Genomic DNA, 22174 nt, shown 5'->3' with positions numbered 1-22174 from the left:
TGTCCCATGTGAGACACAGAATGCTAGACTAGATGACTATCTTGATATGATCCAGGAAGATAATTTTCAACCTTTTTTGCATCCCTTGTGTACATGTATAATTTGCAAAACTCAATGTATTACACTGTAATATTTTTTAGAAAAGGCAGACAGACACCATTTCATCATCAATTCTCCATGCTGAGATCTATTCAAGATGTTTTCACTTCAAAATGTTAGTTCAGCTGCTTTCAGCAGCATCTTCTTTGCCCAAAGCAATGCACCTAGTGGCTTCCAAATGTGTTGAATTACTGGAGATTATAGGACTTGGAATGTTTAAAACCATTCTGAGATGGTACTATTTACATATTGTTCTTAATAATACTTATTATACTTATACTATTTATTATAAGCATTAAGTACACTTAATATTATAATTATACTTAATAATACTATTATTTTATTTATTTATTTATTATTTTATTTTAATTCCATTTATATCCCGCCCTTCTCCGAAGACTCAGGGCGGCTTACAAGCTTAGCAGTAGCCTTCATTCTATGTATATGCCTGCTTATTAGGGCTTTCACACACACCCCAAGCGGCATTATTACAAAGTCAGCTTATTGCCCCCAACAATCTGGGTCCTCATTTTACCTACCTCGGAAGGATGGAAGGCTGAGTCAACCTTGAGCCTGGTGGGATGCGAACCTGCACTAATTGCAGGCAGCTGGGGTTACTTAAGGAGGCATTAGCCCACTGCTCCACCAAGGCTCTTATTAAATATTTATTAATATTTCCAAATGGAGTTTTTAACAGTGTAGGTATAGGTTAAGAGGGTTTTTCCCCCCTTTGGTGTTCATCCTTTTGTATTTGTTTAAATTGAACTGTGTTTTGTGTCCCTGATTCATCCTTCACATGATTTAACATCATACTTCTCGGACTTACCACAATCAGTTTTGGTCTTCATCAATCTGAATAATTTGGTTCCATCTGAAAAACTGGCCAGCTCAATCCACAAACAATCCATAAAAATTCAGCTTTCTTTATCCCATTACTACTATTTTTTCCTGAAAAGCCTTTAATGAGGGATTTGGGCAAAGACTATTTTGGAAATTCCAGTGTACAAGTGTTGACAGTGTCATTTTCATTCATACGCCTGTTGATATTCATTTTCAGGATTTCCCCCTCGTTCTTTTTAAAGATAGTGTCAAGTTGGCTACTCTTCTATCTCTAGCATGTGATTTTAGGGACAATATCTATTTTTGCTAGGAAGTCAACAATTTCACACTTAAGAATTCTCAAAACTGCACACTTTTTGTTCTCATCAGGAGAGGCATTCCACTTGTATACAGTAGTTTTTCAAGACACTACGACAGAGTCAAGTTGGCCTCTTCCTGGGTCTTTCCTGTATTGTGTAACAAATACATTGTTTGGGTATTCTGAAGAGATTTCACTCTCTTTCCTTTCCTTTCAGTCTCTTTTGTCACTAGTCCCCTCATTTTTAAGCTTCCTTTTCTGCCATCATATGTGAATGCATCAGATACTGTTTGCAAATTCCATTAGCATGGATGCAAAACATAATGGCATTATAGGTCGCTCTAATCAGTCCTGTAACATTTATAGTCTCATCAGAATGAGAACAGTAGCCATCGAGGATTAAATCTAATATTGCCTCTGCCCTGTTCAGTTCCAAGAACCTACCAAATTTTACAGTATAGTCAGCTATGGAAGGATTTTTCAAACACCTAAGAGTTCAATGAGAGTTTTGTAGAGTTCTAATTTTATAGGGTTCCATGAGAAACTGTGAGGGGGGGAAAATGTTCACTAAAAGATAGCCAGCAGCCACCACAAAAATTTTCCTAAGGAACTATTCCACCCATCAAATATTGATTTGCTTGGTTAAACTTTAACCTACTAAGTAATTGTGACATTCAGGTTTTTAATTTTAAAAAACCCTGAAAACATTAATTTTGCATTTACATTAAACTTACATTTACATTTACTTGTTATACTTGCAATAAGCGAATAAATTTTCAGGGGAAATCCATTTTTGTGGGATGGATGTTACTTAATATCATCAACAAATACCTCCTTACTTAACTTTTATTTATAAATTGTTTAAATAAATCACAACAAACACAAATTTCATTTTGTTGCCTATTTTCTGCCTCTATAACTTTACCTCTTGATCAAGGATTCTGGAATTTAAAAACAAAACAAAACAGATTCTGTGGCCTGAGAAAACTTTGAAAACCCCTGAATTGGGATATCTAGATGTTTTGGTTTATTTGTTGTGGCATGAGGACAAATGTAATGAATTTTCTAATATCACCAGTTCTCCTTTGTATGCTTCCCTAATTTCTTGTACCAGCTCAAGACTTCTCCTAGTGTGGAGAACCTGGTGCTCTCTCTTATTTGCTTGCAGACATTTCATTACCAGACAAGATAACTTCTTCAGGGCTAGAAAGAAATGGGATTTGTTATTTGTTTTTATACAGTAGCTTGTCCTGTCAGTGTTGGCAGGGGTGTTGTTTTCTGCCTTGGTAGTCACTTGATTAGGCTGTTTATTGCTTGATTGTTTGTCTGATTTGGTAGTCCCTTGATTAGGGTACTGATTAGGTTATACTGCTTGATTGTTTGTCTGCTGTTAATTCTGGTGTTCATCCCTGCTTACCTGGTTGTTGATCGCTGGCAAGGAGGGTGCTCTGATCTTTCTGTTTCCTTTTTAGCTTTTTTATTGTCTCTTTTGAATGGTATGTAAATGTTCATCTCTATGTGCCTTTTGATTTGTGTGAGTGCCAAGTTTCTGGGAATTCCCTAGCGTTTCTGGATGCATTTATTAAATTTATATTCCAACCATCTTGTAATCAAACAACTCTTTAGGATGCCCACAATTTACCAGTTGAAACTTTGTTTGAATGCCCATGGGATCACCACTCTCAGGATGCATAGCAGAGTGTGTAATGCAATGTCTCGAAAGTATAGCACTCCCACACATGCAGCTCAAATACAGAGCTGGTATGTAGATGACACTTTTGTCATAATAAAAAAGGAACAACTAGAGAAGACACATGAAACAATCAACATCTTCAAAGGAATAAGGTTCACAAAAGAAGAAGAAAACAACAACATACTACCCTTCCTGGGTATCCTCATTAGCAGAGAAAATGGCCGCAAATTAGAAATTAGAAACAAGTCTATTGTAAAACCACACACACTAACCAAGTGCTCAACTGCCAAGGCAACAAACCCACCTCTACAGAAAAGAAGCTTTGTAAGAATATTATTTAGACAAGTGCAAACATACTGCAGCAACTCAGACCACCAGAAAAAGGAAATGTCTTCTAATAAAGAAAAGGTAAAGGCATCCAGTTTTGGTCATCATGATGTAAAAAAGATTTTGAGACTGAAAAGAATACAGAGAAGAGCAACAAAGATGATTAGAGGTCTGGAGGCTAAAACATATAAGGAATGGCTGCTGGAATTGGGTATGAGCGTCTGTTACTCGTCCCAGCTTCTGCCAACCTAGCAGTTTGAAAGAACGTAAAAATGCAAGTAGAAAAATATGGACCACTACGGTGGGAAAGTAACAGCGTTCCGTGTGCCTTTGGCGTCCAGTCATGCCGGCCACATGACCACGGAGACATCCTCGGACAAGCGCTGGCTCTTCGGCTTTGAAACGGAGATGAGCCCCTAGAGTCGGAAATGACTAGCACGCATGTTTATTTTTATTTATTTATTATATTTTTATACCGCCCTTCTCCCGAAGGACTCAGGGCGGTGTACAGGGCAATAAATATAAAAACAGAATACAAAAGTTAAAAAACGATTAAATATAATGCCCAAATTTAAAATTTAAAACAATACTTAAAAACATATTAAAACCCCAACCCTAGCCCATCAGACCAGGTCAGATTGCTCAAATAAATACGTTTTTAGATCGCGCCGGAAGGAGCGAAGGTCGGGGGCCATCCGGAGCTCAACCGGCAAGCGGTTCCACAGGTCTGGCACGCCCACAGAGAACGCCCTCCCCCTGGGGGCCACCAATCGGCATTCTTTGATCGGAGGCACCCTGAGGAGGCCCTCTCTGTGGGAGCGCACTGGACAGAGGGAAGTTGACGCCGGCCGCAGGTGTTGCCGTAGGTAATCTGGACCCATGCCATGTAGGGCTTTGTAAGTCATTACCAACACCTTGAATCTCACACGGAGGGCAACCGGCAGCCAATGCAGCTCGCGGAGCAAAGGTGTAACATGGGAGTATCGGGAAACTCCCAGTACAACTCGCGCGGCTGCATTCTGCACCAGTTGGAGCCTCCGAGTGGACTTCAAGGGCAGCCCCATGTAGAGAGCATTACAGTAGTCTAGACGAGAGGTCACGAGCGCATGAGTGACTGTACGCAAGGCATCCCGGTCCAGATAGGGTCGCAACTGGTGCACCAGGCGAACCTGGGCAAAGGCCCCCCCTAGTCACAGCTCCAATATGCTCATCTAAAGAGAGCTGTGAATCTAGAAGGACCCCCAAGTTGCGCGCCCTATCTACGGGGGGTAATAGCTCACCCCCCATGGCCAGAGATGGAATAATCGGAATTTCCCAAGATGCCGGCACGAACAGCCACTCAGTCTTGTCAGGGTTGAGCCGAAGCGGGGGAACCTTTACCTTTTTAGTTTAATGAAGAAAAGGACTAGGGGTGACATGATAGCAGTGTTCCAATATCTCAGGGGCTGCCATAAGGAAGAGGGAGTCAAGCTATTCTCCAAAGCGCCTGAAGGCAGGACAAGAAGCAACGGATGGAAACTAATCAAGGAAAGAAGCAACCTAGAACTAAGAAGAAACTTCCTGACAGAACAATTAACCAGTGGAATAACCTGTCTGAGACTGGACAGATATTTGTCTGAAATGGTATAGGGTTTCCTGCTTGAGCAGGGGGTTGGACTAGATGACCTCCAAGGTCCCTTCGAACTTCATCATTATCATCATCGTCGTCGTCGTCGTCGTTGTTGTTGTTTCCCCTGCCTAGTTGTGTCCAACTATAGGGGGTGGTGCTCATCTCCATTTCTTAGCCAAAGAAGTCAGAGTTGTCCAAAGACATTTCTGTGGCCATGTGGTCAGAATGACTATATGCCGAGATGCACAGAATGCTGTTACCCTCTCACCAAAGTGGTACCTATTTATCTATTCCCATTTGCATGCTTTTCAACTGCTTGGTGAGCAGAAGATGAAGCAAGTAATAGGATTCAGCCCGTCATGCAGTACTTGAGTCTCGAAGCCAGGCTGTCAGCTTTCCAGCTGACAAACTCAGTATCTTTAACCACTGAGCCACCGCGTACCCCAGTTCTAATAAAATGGTCAAAAAGTGCCCGACCACTTAATCCACTTCAGCATAACTAACACAATCCATGAAAAGCATAACACTGCCATAAAAACCAAACATATCTTGGAAACAACCAGCAGACCACTACAATCACAGGGCACCACCACAGAACATGAACCAACTAAAACCCTCCAAAACATTTTAAGTAAACCAAAATAGCCCAGAAAGAAAAATCAGGAGTCATCTATAACACAATATAAGGACTGTCACAGCCACTACACAGGATAGACAGAACACTAGCAGAGTGCTTCTATGAAGTAGCTGTCAGGAGACACAATAAAAGCTCCTTAATTTCACAATACATGGAAAGATTTAACAATAGTTTCAACTGGAAAACTGTCAGCATCCTAAATCAAGCTAAATCCAGAAATGCTAGGGAATTTCTGGAAGTTTGGCACTAAGACAAATCAGCCACCAAGAGTTAAACAGCATCTACACAACAGATTTCATTTCCATACACAGGTAATCCTTGTCTTACAACAGTTCATTTAGTGACCATTTGAAGGTACACAGCAAAAAAAGTGACTTATGGCCATTTTTCACACTTAGAACCATTGAAGCATCACATTATCAAAATTCAGACACTTGGCAACTGACTCATATTTATGATGGTTGCAGTGTCCTGGGATCATGTGATCATCTTTTGCAAGCTTCTGACAAGCAAAGTCAATGGGGAAACCAGATTTGTTTAACAACCATGTTACTAACTTAACAACTGCAGTGATTCATTTAACAACTGTGGCAAGCAAGATCATAAAATGGGGCAAAATTCATTTACTAAACATCCAATTTAGCAACAAAAAATTTGGGCTCAATTGTGGTCGTAAGTTGAGGACCACCAGTGGTTCATACAGAAGTCAAGGGACTGCTATGTAAAAAGGTATAAAGATCCTCCTAAAAGCAGAGAGACCACCGTATATTTTTGGTGATAATTGTGGCCACTGCACAGTAAATGAAGGTTCTTTGCCTACCATGTATTCATAACTTGCTGGGGCTTGTAGCCATTTACTCTTTCTTTGCTCCTCCCTATTCTGCAAGTAGATAAACAAACTATAAATTATTCCCTAAAACAGGGCTTTTCAACCTTTTCACCCATTGTACCACTTTTAGGACGAGGCACTATCCGAGTACCACCAGTCACCCAGAAGGTGTCAAAAACTTGACCAAAAAAAAAAGGAAAAAAATTGATAAAGTACAGGTAGTCCTCAACTTACAACAATTCGCTTAGTGACTGTTCGAAGTTACAACGGCACTGAAAAAAGTGACTTATGACCATTTTGCACACTTATGACTGTTGTAGCATCCCCTGGGTCATGTGATTTACATTTGGATTCTTGGCAACTGATTCATACTTATGAATCAAGCACCAGGATCATAACCACATAGAGATGTAGCCCCACCACCAGCCCACAAGCCAGCATCCGGCGAGAAGGTTCGGGAGGGAGTCGACCCTGAGCTTTCCCCCCCTCCTACATTGTGTGTCGGGCCCACAGGGCTCGACAACTGCTTTGCAGCTGATCGGCACTTCTTTGGGACTGTCAGGGCTCAGTGAAAGCAGGCGTGTCTGCTGAGCCCCAAATAAGCACTTATTTATTATTTATTTATTTATTTAATTAAATTTTTATACCGCCCTTCTCCCGAAGGACTCAGGGCGGTGAACAGGGCATATCTTAAAACTACAAAAGTACAAAAGTTAAAAAAGAATTAAATTATTGCCCACAATAAAAACAATAAAATATATATATAAATATTAAAACCCTAAGTAATTCCCCATCAGGCCAGGCCAGCTTGTTCAAATAAATGGGTCTTTAACCCGCGCCGGAAGGAGCGGAGATCCGGTGCCATCCGGAGCTCAACCGGCAGCTGATTCCACAAAGCCGGAGCGCCCACAGAGAAGGCCCTCCCCCTGGGGGCCACCAGTCGACATTCTCTGACTGGAGGCACCCTGAGGAGGCCCTCTCTGTGGGAACGCACGGGGCGGAGGGGAGTCGATGCCGGCAGCAGGTGGTCCCCGAGGTATTCCAGGCTCTGCCCCCATCCCAACGCCGTCTTTTGAGGGTGGATTTCTGGCCTTCCTCTGCACGTCTCCGATAAGGAGCAAGACCCCTCGCGCCTTCTGAGGCAGCCAAAGTCCACATGGGAAAAAACAATCTTTATGGAAGCAAAATAAGCCCAATTTCAGGGCTTTAAGGGCAACTGGAACATAAGCGTGACTGTGTGATACCTCCCTATCTTGGACTTCAGAAAGCGGTTTTCTTAAACTGAGAGTGACTGGTAGCAGGAGGAAATAATGGGGAAAGGAGACGGGGTGGGATGGGGTGGGGGAGTTGGAGTCGTTGAAAGCACAATTGCTCGGAGAATGGAGAAGAAAAGAAAAGAAGCGACCCAAAAATCTTAGGAAACAACTAGAAAAACAAAAAGGTGACAAAAAAGAAGCCCAGAATTGTGAACTGCTGAGAATGAACCGAGGTTGGTGAAGGAATAAAAAGAACTTCTTCAAATAGGATCAAGTTAAAAGGGGAAAAAAAAGTAAGGAAAGAAGAAAGGTAGGGACAGCGGGAGAGAGGAAGGGAAGGAAGGGACAATGGGAGAGAGGGAGGAAGAAGGGCACCCACCCCAGTCCCACCCCCCTCCATCAGAGACACATGGATTCCCCACACACAGGCACCCTGCAAACTGAGTGATGAGCTGCCCCCACCCACCATTTACTTTGCTTGTCAAAAAGTTGCAAAAGGTGATCACATGACCCTGGAACACTGTGACCGTCATAAGTATGAATCAATTGCCAAGCATCCGAATGTAAATCACATGACCCTGGGGATGCTGCAACAGTCATAAGTATGCAAAATGGTCATAAGTCATTTTTTTCAGTGCCATCGTAACTTCGAACAGTCACTAAGCAAATTGTTGTAAGTCGAGGACTACCTGTACTTTATCATTTTTTTCCTTTTTGGTCAAGTTTTTGATACCTTGCTGGGCGACTGATGGTACAATGGGTGAAAAGGTTGAAAAGCCCTGATCTAAGATAGCAAAGGAGTATGGTAATTGTAGTACAAATTGTTTGAAAGGCATCAGGCTGCCAACCCTTCTTTAGACAGGAAGATATTTCTTCCTTCGTGTATTCTTCACATATTCTTGCTTTGAATCATTTTCAACTCAAGAGTTGTGGTGGCGCAGTGGTTAGAATGCAGTATTGCAGGCTAATTCTGCTGACTGCCGATTGCCAGCAGTTTAGCAGTTCAATTCCTACTGGCTCAAGGTTGACTCAGCCTTCCATCCTTCAAGGTCAATAAAATGAATTCCCAGATTGTTGGAAGCAATATGCTGATCCTGTAAATCGCTTAGAGAGGGCTACAAAGCACTGTGAAGGGGTATATAAATCTAAGAGCTATTGCTATTTTAACTGGGTATGTTTTTATTTTTTGTTTCTTTAGCTACAGATAGTTCTTACTGCTGCTGCTTGTTTATTTGGTGTGTTATTTCAATTATATGTTTTTAAAAGTAAAATTGATTTTGCATTTTATTTTTTATTATTATTTATTTATTTATTTAATTGATTTTATATACTGCCCTATTCCCGAAGGACTCAGGGCGGTTTACAGGGTGAATTAAAACAATACAAATAAATACAATTAAAATAGAATTAAATTAAGACTATCCCACAATTAAAACAAATTAAAATTTAAAATTTAAAGTTAAATTAAAACCCCCTCAGAATACCTTTTTAAATAGTCAGCACCAACACTCTGAATAAAAATATGCTTTTGGACTGTTACTCTCTTGTCTCCCAAACATATTCATGTATCAATAAATAAGAACACTCACTTAATACTAGTCTTCTCAAGTTTTCCATGGCCTACCAGTAATTAATTCATAGAAGAAAGCTGCTAAGGCTTTTAAATAGTTTACAAAACCATGTATTTTGGTTTAAACAAATTAAAAGATGCTTACTCATTCAACCCACATTATGACGGCAGTTACTGATCTATTACACAACTTGAAATGCAATCACACTTTTATTAGAACATCGAGAAAGAACATTTGGAAACTGTAATTAATCTACTTTCCAGTTTCAACCCAGATTTATTAATAGGATATGAGTAAATATGATTTCACCATATAGAATACTACAGAACAAATCCTTTAAAATCCTCCATTACCCCTTTCGAGGAAGAAAAAGTTAAGTGTGAGAATAAGTATAGTTGCGGGGTGTTTTCTAATGCCACTTTGATCTAGGTGTAATTAAACAAGTCTTGCACAAGAATAAACTCTGAATTCATAAAATGCCTGAAAATCAAAAGGAACAAAGAACTATAGAAGCATTTCTTTTCCATATGCCTTTATCTCAATACATCCAAAATACTAATAATACCACAGGCATGGCTTGTATGTATTATATTTCTAGATGAACCAAGGAAAAGTATAATTATAGGACAGCTATATCAAGAATTGCAATCTGACAAAAAAGAATTTCCACAGTGGAAATAGTAGCAATGTATATTATATCCTACTTGTAGCACACAGGCTTCTGAAACTGACTCTCTGAGTTCAGTATCACAAAATGTTCCCAAACATTCCAACTGTTTGAGGAATGAACATTAACAGAATGTTCATAGTACAGTTTCTATAAGTGAAAAGAATGTGTATGCTTGGCTGGTTAGTGGAAAATCGCCAAAGTCCAACAGTCACATTTGTCTGCTGAAACCAAACTTTAGAAACATCTCTAGACTATCAGGGTTTAGCTAAAATACATAAGAATGCAAAACTAGTAGGTTAAGAGTACAAGTCAAGAAAGGTAGCATATATAGGAGGTCATGAGCAATGAACAGTGTCAGGCAAACTGATAAAATATTTTCTGCAGAAAATGGAAATATAGCTCAAAGAAGAAAATGCAACAGAACCTGGCACCAAAAATATACTGTCTGACAGAAGTATCAAAAAGGAACTGAAAAATTATATTGCTAATAATATCAATTATAGTTACTGATATAAACATCAGTTCAGCCATGGATATATGCCTTACCTAAATAATTACTTCTGGTTTCTTACAGTCATCTTATTCCTTAGCAGAGATATCATGAATTGAAAGCTAAAATTAGTGATGTACGTTACTGAAATTATGATTTTGTCATCTTTCAACTTAATAAAACAATGTTAAGAAAAACCTTGTTTTTCCAAAGAGATGTTCAGATCTGATACCAAATGGCATCCTTTTTTTTGAGATATTGCTATATTTAAAACAATGTAAAATGAAACATTAATTACAATAAAAAACTAAGCCAAATTATGAGACAAAATGATCAAATAATTTTAGCAGTTCCAAGTTTCCTGTTTCTAGATATTCCCATGACTGGCTAAATATTTGTCTTTGTTTTCAACAATACTATCAAGCTTGACTGCTAAAAATAGCTAAGTATTACAACTGCATTTGCTCTATAGTCAGCATTGCACTAGGAATACAAAACTGGAAATTGTTCTTACTTTAAAAGCCAAAGGATAAAATCATACCATTTTATTTAAGCACATAACATAAAGGATTGTGAAAAATATCATCCAGTAACTTAGAAATCCTACTGAGTTCCACAGTGACCCCAAAACTGTGGCTTCATAAGCTGCTTAGAATGCAAAATGAAGACAAGAAAATGTTTTCTGGTTTTGTTAACTGAAGCTTTCAAATCACTAATGAGAAAGCTGTGCTCCATGTTAAATTCCATTCCCATGCATAGCTTTAAGTTCTAAATTATTCACTTGAAATTAACAAAACATGTTTTAATTTTCATGAGCCAATAGATTTATCAAAATATCCATGTGAAGTGGACTGACAAAGCATTATCTTACTGCTACCAATGCAAATGAATAGGTTTGACAAATATTTTTTTTTAAAATCCAATGAATGCAACTCATTTTGAAATCTAATAAAACATCTTGTAACTTTTTATACAGCAGAGAATTTATTACACACTCCTAATTTGCAACCACATTATTCATGTAATTGTAACACAGAGAAGATCAGCATAAGGAAGAAAGGAAGAGGTATAGAATTGCTTCTTCAAGCAATAGGCACAGATTTACCAGTAAAATGGGGAATTTCTCTCGTGACCTCCCTTGTTCTTGCTTTTCACCTTTAGCTGAGTGCAATAAAACCTCAAAAGGTTCCCTTCTGTCTTGAATGGGACATTGTTACAAATCAGTATAGGAATCACCATCCAATATCTAGAGGGTGCATGCATGTTCCACAATTCTTATATTACAAATAAAATATATAAAGCCCCCGAATTTAATAATACACAATAGAATGTGTTAAGTTGGGGATAAGAGTAGAAGAAAACTAAATTGCATTACCTCCCCATCCTATGTTAACAGACTCCTATTATAATGTTTTAAAACTTCAAAGCTAAAACAGTATCTGCTGCAAACATTTAAATCAAAGAACTTTGAATTTTCCAGATGCTTCAGGGTACCAAAAAAAAAAAGCCACTTGGCTGACTTTGGGCCAGTCACTCTCTCTCTCTCTCTCTCAGCCCAACCTACCTCACAGGGTTGTCGTGGAGAAAATAGGAGGAGGAGGCTGTGTTAGATATATTTGCCGCCTTGTGTTATTTGTAAAAATAATAAAGGCGAGGTACAAATCAATAAAAAATCTACTCGTTCTCCCAATGGCTCATGTCAATCAGACAGAGACTAAGGTGAGTTTACATCCATAACAATGTTGCTCCATTAAAAAGGGGAGGAGGAAATTGAAGTTGTGCAAAGCACAGGAGAATCACACGTGATGGATGTTTGCATTAAAAGAAAAAGCCTCCTCTGGATGCAACCAATTTTATACTGTTAACACCACTGGATAAAACAGACAAGATAAAACCTGCTTGCAAGACATAGTGTTTTCAGTATTATCTCACAACTAAGAAGCAATAAATCCACAAATTGCAAAGAACAAAACATTACTGGTGCAAACCTATTGGGTAATAAGTTATTTGGCAGCTTTTACACACATTTTCTCCCTTGTCCTTGTATACTGAGCACATCTCAAAATATATGAACATGTATCTTCTGATCCCTGGCATAAACAAGTTTAACTGTAATCCAAAAATGCAAGGATAAACTAGCTATAATAATAATATATAAAAAAAACCTTCAGTGCTGATGCAGCAGTATGGATCGAGTAAAGGCATACAACAGAAAGCAACTGAAATAGCTTTACAACTGAAGTATTTGTACTAGTATTCTATTCAGATCTTAACTCCCAAAGATTACCTAGGGCCTAGGCTGAAGGAGGAAGTAAGGTTCAGTGAACCATTAGGCAGATACTTGCTAAATGTCAAATACCCTAATTAAACACTTACACAGCAACAAAAATACAGCCCTGAACTATATACCGTAAATGTATATTCTCTCTGAAAAACTAGGCTAGCTGCAATGAGTAGAACAGCCTTCCCCAACTTAATCACCTTTCACTTATTTATGGATTATAACTTTTAACATTTCCCAGCAGTTTTCTAGGACGCTGCGTTAATTTAGGTGAGATATTAAAATAGTTTGCAAGACTAATGCTCAAGCCATCAACTCAAGGAATTGAAACCTAGAGCATATCAACATTGGAAAGAACTTGAATAAAAGATGGAAATGGCAGAGAAGAACAAACAAAAAAAGTTTGCAGCTGGAATGTGCATTCTTATTTTGAAGTAAGCCCCAAAGTCCCTTTTTTCATAGTAGTATGTCCTGTCCATGCCTAATATTTGCAGCAAAGCAAAACTGATGTCTCAATGGAATAGGTAAGAAATCAGAGAGGAATAACTCTGAATAAGAAATCAGAAATCAGAATTTTGCAATAACTTGACTCCTAACAGCTTTAACCTAGCACCGAAAATGTATAAATATTTACAATATGTGTGATGTCTGCTTTGAAAAAGGAATGTTGCTGCAAGGTACAAATATTTATACTGAAGATGTCGACTCAAATAAATGGCCCTTTCGGTTGGATTTTACTGTCCAGCCATTCATTTTCTACATGCAGTCAAACACTTTCTTTCTATTAACATGGAAGAGTGCAGTCTTCCAGCTATCACTGAAGAAAAGATTGCCAGGAATTGTCTTAGTTGAAGTTTACTTCCATCTCATCCAAATATATCCAAGCTTACTGACATTGTAGGCATAAACGTCAGATGAAAGGCAGGCTCTATGTGAATCCACTTCTTACATTTTGGATAATTATACCAGATGTACTGACAAAGAATTAAAAATACTGGTATACACCTTGGTGGACACTCTAGCAATCCATCTCCAAATCAAATCTAAATAACAGGCCAGTTATTACAGCTCTACGAAAGCAGTAATGGCATGAATGCTTCCTCAAAGGTATTTGTAACTCTCCATTTTAATTCTTATTTTAGCACAGATCCAAAGGAAAGAAAAATGAGCAATTTTCAGAATTTGTGAAGTTCTCAGCTCACAATGACAAGGATTACATTACAGTAGTGATTAATAGCTCCTATAATGAATGCAACAAATGAATGCTTTTCACTATCTCGCTTAAATTAAAATGCACAAACAGAAACAACAGAAATGCACTTGCCATTTAAAGTATTTTGATCCTACCGAAGAATACTAGCATTAGGTACTTTTCTTTTGACAAAATACTGCATGGTCTTTGATAGAAACAGAAAATGTTTTCAAGTAGAGGAAGAATTCACAAATTAAAGGCACAGGTTTGGGCAAGAATGTTCTTTCCAGGTGTTATTTTGATGTCTAGTCTTGGAATTAAGGCTAATACTGCTCAACATCAATTCTCTTTCCTACACAGAGTTTTCAAATATTCAGTAAGAGTTATATATAAACATGAAATAATAAGAAAAAGCTACTTTAGTGGATAAGGTTAATTTAGCCTATCATATAAGACAGAAATAATACGTATATGTATTAATTCTAAAAAATAATTTTCAGGGGCCAAAGATCTCAGGGATATAATAGTAAAACGATAACATTAAAGGGAATGAGGATGGGGTTTGGGGCCTTTTGTCGGAAGTGAGGTTCTTTTGGGGAGAGGCTATTTATAATATTTTTAGATGTATTAAGAATTCTGGAGATAAAATGCACCTATATTCACTTCCTTGTAAAAAGCATAGTATAATTGCTGTACTGTATTTTAAATTTTTGCCTCCAACTGTTTTTGTTACTTCCTTAGAGGTTTACATAGTATAGAGAACAGGGATTAACAATTTTTAGCAGCATTTTTCAGTATTTATGGATAAATACTGAAGAGGACTTCACATGATTGTTAATACTAATTTAATAAAGACAATACGAAGGAGCACACTTGATTATTATCTCTCTTTTCCCCAAGAGTTCATCCACTTCTATATTGGCAATACAAAAATCCATCAAGTATAAAATTACATTACAGCTTGAGAATACAAAGACATTGGAATTCCAAAATAAATCATGCACGGTAATACGATAAAGTTGACAAAACAACTGAATTCAGGCAAAATATACAAATGTGGTATATTTATCTAAACCAGCTGTATTCAAGCCAGCTCATAGTCATCAGTTATTGATTGTGGCTATTCTAGAACTACAGTCTGAATTATGATTTATATTAAGTGTGAAATTAAAGACCACTTCCAAATCACAACTAAAGCCAAGTAACAATTATCTGATAATAACATTGAAACCACGGCTGGCATAATTCAGTTTCATGTTGCATTTGAATTCAGTTCTATTCATCCGATTTTAATACCATTCTATCTTATCAAGCTTTCGGATGTAAGGGGCTGGAGTTTCTTGGTCTGAAAAAAAAAACTATTTCACCCTGATATTTGAACAACCTCAAATACAAATATGACAAACTACAGTTTATCTCCAAACTAGGAATGGAAATCAAAGTATGATATCCAGTTCAAGGCAGGACAAACTATTCTGTACAATCAACTGAAACAAACCTGCAAAATATTTTCAATATATATTTCTTAATTACATATTTAATGTTCAAATATTCATTACATTATTTCACTTGATGAAAGATTCTGGAACAGGAATTATTAGAAGCAATGTTGGCACTTTATACATTTCTAAATTACATTCCTGCTCTAAATATTCTAAGGTATTTGATATTTTGCAACATTTGAAAGTACTTTTCTGATATTAAATACACCGAATATTTGCTTACTTTGAAATCCGCTCATAATGCTGGAGTAAACTATTATTGATAGTGTTGCTATCACTAAACTTTGCTTCTAAGAGACCTCTGAAGCATAATGTAGTTTATCAACCATTCTAAAACAAAATATTTTCCAAGGGATTCTTTGTTCTCCAGTACTTCATATATTTCTGTGTTTTCTTCTTCCTATTTCAATTTTTGCAAAAGCAGCAGCTTCTTGTGTCTCAATGGTTTCCATTTCCCTCCCCAGTCTTTTACATATGTAGTGTAATCATGTGATGATGCTTGTACAAATACTCAGATGAACAGTTATTGCCATGATTAAAACAGTTGTCATGATATTTGAACCAATTCTTAGAGGACTAAAATAGACAGACTCTACTGTCCTTAGAAGGTAGTAGAAGACAAGTGTCAATAAAATAAGACAACAGATCTCAAACTGGCTTACTACTTTGAGGAAAATGGGATTACATGCCAACACAACAGAAGCTTGTGCCCTTAACTGGCACAGTTAACAGAATGGTTAACGACAAAAGAGCTATTCACTCTTCAGTCTTCCAAGGGACACCAAGTACTATATGCATGGAGAAGCAAGTAAGATTGCATTATTTGGGTATTCAGGGGAATAATCTATATGGATAATCTAAATTAGAAAAAAGAGCCTATTTGCATAAAGCAGTGTGCATGAACACACACTAGGTTTCCTGATACTCATTCAATTGGAAGACATCAAGAAGTATATTCAAAACTCTTGTGACCATTTGGACAGACTCCAAATATTCACACCCATTTCTGACTCCATAAGTACTGTAAGAATACATATATGGAAGAGCTGGAAGTCAAACAGCAGTTAGAATATAATATTATTTATTTTAGCAGATGTTTATATCTGAAGGTAGTGAAAAACTATTTTTCCTCCCAAGAAACAAGAATTCTGAATTTTCTTGCACTATTCCACTGACTTAACAGTCCACCAAAGGATTGGCATTCTCATCTAGACAATAGAAACAGAACCCCAAAAGGACTAAAGGAAGCATTTTTGCATTTGGTGATAAGTTCATGCCTTCTCCAATGTCAAGTATAAAAATTTCACAGATGGTAAATGAAGAAACCAAGGTGTGAAGTGAATTAATGACTGTCACAATTCAGAGTTGAAGACGAGAGCTGAGAGTTCAAGGCAACAAGATCTTACTTGTAAAGATCTAGGAAGGGAGCATAATTGTTTTTTTATTTGTGGTTTTAATTGTGTTGCGCTGATCAGTAGCCTTCATAAATTGTACTGACATCAGGACATCATGCTACTGAGCTTTTTGTTTTTTCGTAAAAATGAGGCATTCTTCACTGTCACAATATAGTTTGGTTTTAACTAAGCATACAGTAGGAACCCAATTATGGTATCATCCAAGGTAACCAATGTGTCTATAGAAAACCTTATTTTACACCTGCCAAGCTTTTTGCTTACCTAAACATATACTAATATAGTATTACTACTAATAATAGTTAATTAAGATATGGGATAGAAGGCCAGATCCTGAAGTTGAAACTCAAATTCTTTGGCCACCTAATGAGAAGGAAGGACTCACTGGAGAAGAGCCTAATGCTGGGAAAGATTGAGGGCAAGAGAAGAAGGGGACGACAGAGAATGAGGTGGTTGGATGGAGTCACTGAAGCAGTAGGCGTGAGCCTAAATGGACTCCAGAAGATGGTAGAGGACAGGAAGGCCTGGAGGAACATTGTCCATGGGGTTGCGATGGGTCGGACTTGACTTCGCAACTAACAAGAAGATATGGGAAGCCAATGTACTGTAACAGAAAGCAACACACTATAGAATCACCTTCATTTCCAAAAAAATATGTTTGTGAGCCAAACATTTGGTTTGTATAGTATTGCTCCTCAAAACCAGGGAGATCAGAAGCGCCCTGCTACAAAACTTTTAAGATTCCAGAAAATGAGCTTTTTTGAAACTATGTCCTATGGTAACTATTGTATCAATGGGCAAGTTGCTCCACCACAGCATTCACAATGTTTTCCAAAATTTAAATGTACCCACCAATCCCAAAATGATTAGAAAACCTGTAGCTTAATACAATCAGCAAACCCAGCCACTTAGCATGTTTAATATCAAGGCACTTATTATAGCAACTGCCTAGAAACCTAGATCTGGCCAACAGTAGCAGGTTGTTAAGAGTGCATTTATAGTATTCATTTGTGATTGACACAGGCTTAAAATTCTTTTCCCCCTCCCTTCTCCTCTCCGAATTTCAGCAAGAGACCAAGGAATACTGAAATCTTTATTTAAGCTACAGTAAATTCTATGATGCTTGTAAATTCCCCATTTATTCATTTCCTGTTATATTTTTATTTTCTTTTTTCCTTTTCTCTTTAATTTTTCAAACATTCTTAATAAAAAGGTAATAAAAAAATCCTACAATTCTTTTCAGGGTATCAGCTTTATTATAAACACAAACAGTGAACTGTATGCAATTGGCAGAGAATATTTCAATATACGAAACTAGTTCTACTTGGAAAAATATTCAGGGAATCAAGAATGCTTATGAATCAAGAATCCTTATGTATCAGGTAAAGCTAATGATACTTAAAAGTAAGGGTGATCTAAAACTTCCTGGAATTTCTTGTATGTCAGAATTATCTGGAGAACATAGTTTCCTCATACTTCTGGTGACAAGAGATGCAGAAATCTTCACTACTTCTTGCAATAGAGCAGAACGAGTCAGAGGCTCACCAGAGTAGTGTAGGAGTTGAAAAAGAACATCTGGTTCCTGCTCTCCAATCAGCATTATCAGGCAAAAATGTCCCCTTCATCAGTAGTACTGAATAATTGACCTTTAATCCTACAGATACCTATACATAAAACTCAGACTCTAAAAGATTACCCTCTGAGATATTAAAATTGGCTGGTCTTTAATGCAAACAAATTCTTGCTTTTGTCGGTTATCTTTTGCAGTAAAACTTTCCAAACAAGAAATGTTAAATCAGTTTAAGAATTTCCTCTGAATAGGCACAATTCTAAATGTTTTCATGCCAAGGTAGGGGTTCGCATCTACTTAAATGTGGCTACAACTGTGGAATTTCTGCTTTGAGCAAGGGCACGCTGCCTATAAAAATGACAGACAACCTATCAATCTGCTTATCTTGATAAGTCGATAATCTTGCGTTTTTATTTTTTTCCTGTTTTCTTAAAATGCTTTAACAATTACATTGAGCATAAGAGCCACTAAGACTTTATGTCCCCAACCTAGACGTGTTATTATACTATCCATAGTGATGAAATTATTTTCAGAAATGAGCAAAAGAATCCTAGACAAAATTAAAATAATATTGAAACTGTAAGTTTCTGCCTCTGCTTACTATTGGTTCCACAGTTGTCATATTCAAGAATGCTTTCACAAACTCTCAGATCCCATAGTCCTGGCACATTCTATTAATTTAGTCACATATTTTTTCTCTCTGCTTCAAGATCACTCATTCCAATGTCCCTTCTAGATATTGGCTTTCCCTTTTCCCCACTGTAAACCTGCCCAGATCTGATGTCACTGCTTCCTCTTTTTATTCCCTGAATCTTGCAAAGTTTTCTTCTGGATCATCCCAATTCAGTGTTTCCCAATTTGGGCAACTTTTAGATTGATGGACTTCAGCTGTCAGAATTCTGGGAGTTGAAGCCCACTTATCTTAAAGTTACCACAGTTGAGAAACACTGCTCCAATTACTCAATTCCTACTATAAATTTTCTCTAAAAATTTAGAAATAATACGGTGCACCCTCCCTCTTCCTTACGTTTTCATTTTGTGTGGTTGGATATGCTGAATATGAAAGCAGGCCTAATGGCTGACCATCTGTGTTGCCCATCTACTTCTCAAGAGGCACAAGAGCATTCTGGAAGAAATCAATGGCAGAAGAAGTTTTCATAAGAACTCCCAATCATTTGTTTTAATTTTAAAAATTAAAGTATTTTTAATAATGTAAATGTCAAGATGGCACAGCACAGAGCAGTATTCAGGTACAATGATGTTGATGTGCATGCATGGCCTACCCTGGTTACAGAACCTCCATATTCAAATGCAGTATATTAAAACATAATGCAAGCTGTTATTTTAAGCATTCAGCATTTTCATGGGGCACACACAGAATCATGTAGTTGGCCACCATGAGAAAAAGGATAGCAATAGCACTTAGACTTATACATTGCTTCACAGTGCTTTATAGCCTCTCTAAGCAGTTTAGAGTCAGCGTATTTCTCCCAACAATCTGTGCCCTCATTTTACCAACCTCGGAAGGATGGAAGGCTGAGTCAACCTTGAGCCAGTGAGAATCGAACTGCCAAAATGCTGGCAACCGGCAGTCAGCAGAATTAGCCTACAGTACTGCATTCTAACCACTGTGCCACCACAGCTCTAGACTAGACTTTTGATTTGATCCAGACTAGATGCTAGACTAGACTTTTGATTTGATCCAGAAGACTTCTTATACATGTGTATGGGCATGGGCATCCCCAAGACAATTCTAAATATCCTTGATCTTCTATTGTCAATTTGCATTTAAGATTTATTTAAACTTGTGAAGTTATATTTTAAATATACTCAGACAAAATATTCAGATTCTGACTGAAAAAAACAAAAACATTTCGATGCAGAATAGTCAATCCATTCTCTATCCAGATGAGTTGGACTTCATTTCAAAGCATTCCTAGCCAAAATCCAACATATGTGGAGGTGCCAGTTAGGAGAAAACTGAGCTAACAAATTCAACAATTAAAATTCTGCAAATGAATAAGCAGATTTACTAGGTGGAGCTTTCATGTTGCCTATGCCTAAATAAAGTTATGCCCAATCTAATGACTCAAAGTAAAACAAACAAAACCAAAGAATACTTTTATTACTCACAGCTTACTCAAGATGACTATGGCAGTTACTCTTTTAAAACTAAATATGTCTTCTTAAGTAACTGGGCTGTAATTCTAATTACCGGTATACAACAAGTGTTCCTATGCAGCCCTGTTTTCTAATTTATTAGAAAAGCCAAACATAAATATCATTTCTCTCAGCAATCTGATGAAAAGCATTCAATTACATATATACAAGTTTCAACAGGACACCTTTCTGATTTTGATATAATTCAATTAAATGTCCTATTGACAGAAAAGGAAGTAAACCTTGCTAAACAGGCTTTTTCCCCTCCTCCCATAAATGCACAGACAATGAAAAAATAATGCCTTGCATATACAACAAAAAGCTTATATTTCAGAATGGTATTTAGCCTGATTTATATTACCTTTATTTTGCTTTATCTGTTGTAGCTTTCAGTGGAGTTCTTGTTTACTCTGCTTGAATACTGAATGTTAAAGCCAGATTTCAACTTTTAAACTCTTAAGGGCCATAAAATCCTGACAACTAGCGTGCAAAACCCCCAATTCCATCAAAATTTCTAAGGGACAGCAGGTCATTAGTGATATTTCTCCAATTCAAAGCGGTGTTGAAATGCAGAAATGCTCCCGCCTGCCTTAAACTAAAAACAAGAAATTAAATGAGAACTGGAATTCAGGTTGCATCCCTGCCTCTTTTGTTAAGTAAGCTAGGGCTGGGCTGCCTGAATCTCATACCCAAGAAACACATCTGTATTTCTGCTGAAGTTATATTTCTTGAAGATCTGAGATGGTCTTCTTTTTTAAAAACCCTTTCCCACAACAGAAGGAAAGCCTTCCAGTTGCACTGGAGTGATGAGACAATCCCATAATTCGCATGGAGATTTACAGATACACACACACACAAACATATGACACATATTTCTCCTTCCCCTAGATCCTGGAATGCCACCACCCTTTACCACGCTCCCTCTCTGCCTTGCCTTCAACAATAACGAACCAAAGTTGAACACAGAAAAGCAATTACCTTCGGAGTCAGTACTTCTCCAGGCAGAGCCCCACATAATCCAACAGGACAGCCCTGTAACCTCGAGAGCTGCTTCTCCTCCCACAGAAAGTGAGCCTGGTCAGCTTTTCTTCACCTCCACTTCTTTTTGGGGGGGCGGGGGAAAGAGGGAGAGAGGTAGCGCCTTGACAAATCCTTTTTGCCTTTGTTCAGGGTTAGAAGTTGAGCCTGTTCTCTCAGCCTCTTTCACTTCTTGTATTACAGTTACACGGCTGTGTGACGTCTGGTGAGATGAAAAAGGGAAGAAAACAACTGAGTAGAAGGGACGCCTGGCCAGGGAGACTCCTCCTCTCTTTGCCTCACTGCTGCCTCCTCCCTTTTGTCGACTAACACATACAGCAACAAGCGGTTGGAAAGGTTGTGGAGGGGGGGGGAAGAGACAAAAACAAGGGGTGGCCTTCTTTCCTTCACAGGTACGGGTGGCCCTTACAGCTATAAGCCCAGCTCAAAATAGCTCTTCCGTAACCATCTTCTGCCTGATTAGCCTGATTTCTTTGGGCTTTTTCCAGAATGTACTCATGGTCGTCTTGGCATAAATTAAAAACTGACACAAACACAATACTGCAACCGATACCCCCCCCAGAGTATCACTCCAGACATGCTTTAGTTTTCCAGTTGCAATACTAGCAAAGCAAAAGGTTGTTTGCCACCACTCATCCCAAAGGTCATTTTGACTTTGACCACCTTGTAATTTGTCTGAAATAATAAGGGACAATACAAT

At 37.9% G+C, this 22174-nt stretch overlaps 1 protein-coding gene across 1 annotated transcript in view; it reads right to left on the bottom strand.

Moving 5' to 3' along the window:
* Positions 1 to 21678, bottom strand: part of ZNF516 (zinc finger protein 516) — a 117569-nt gene extending 95891 nt beyond the window's left edge. The window contains exon 1 of the mRNA XM_081325125.1: positions 21415 to 21678. The gene's annotated coding sequence lies outside the window, so the exon portion shown is untranslated. The remainder of the gene's footprint in view (positions 1 to 21414) is intronic.
* Between the last annotated feature and the right edge of the window lie 496 nt (positions 21679 to 22174).

The sequence above is a fragment of the Vipera berus genome (assembly GCF_964194415.1).
Source record: "Vipera berus genome assembly, chromosome: 3".
NCBI lineage: Eukaryota > Metazoa > Chordata > Lepidosauria > Squamata > Viperidae > Vipera > Vipera berus.
Note: the sequence above shows the minus strand (reverse complement) of the source record. Positions and strands in the feature narration are given on the sequence as shown.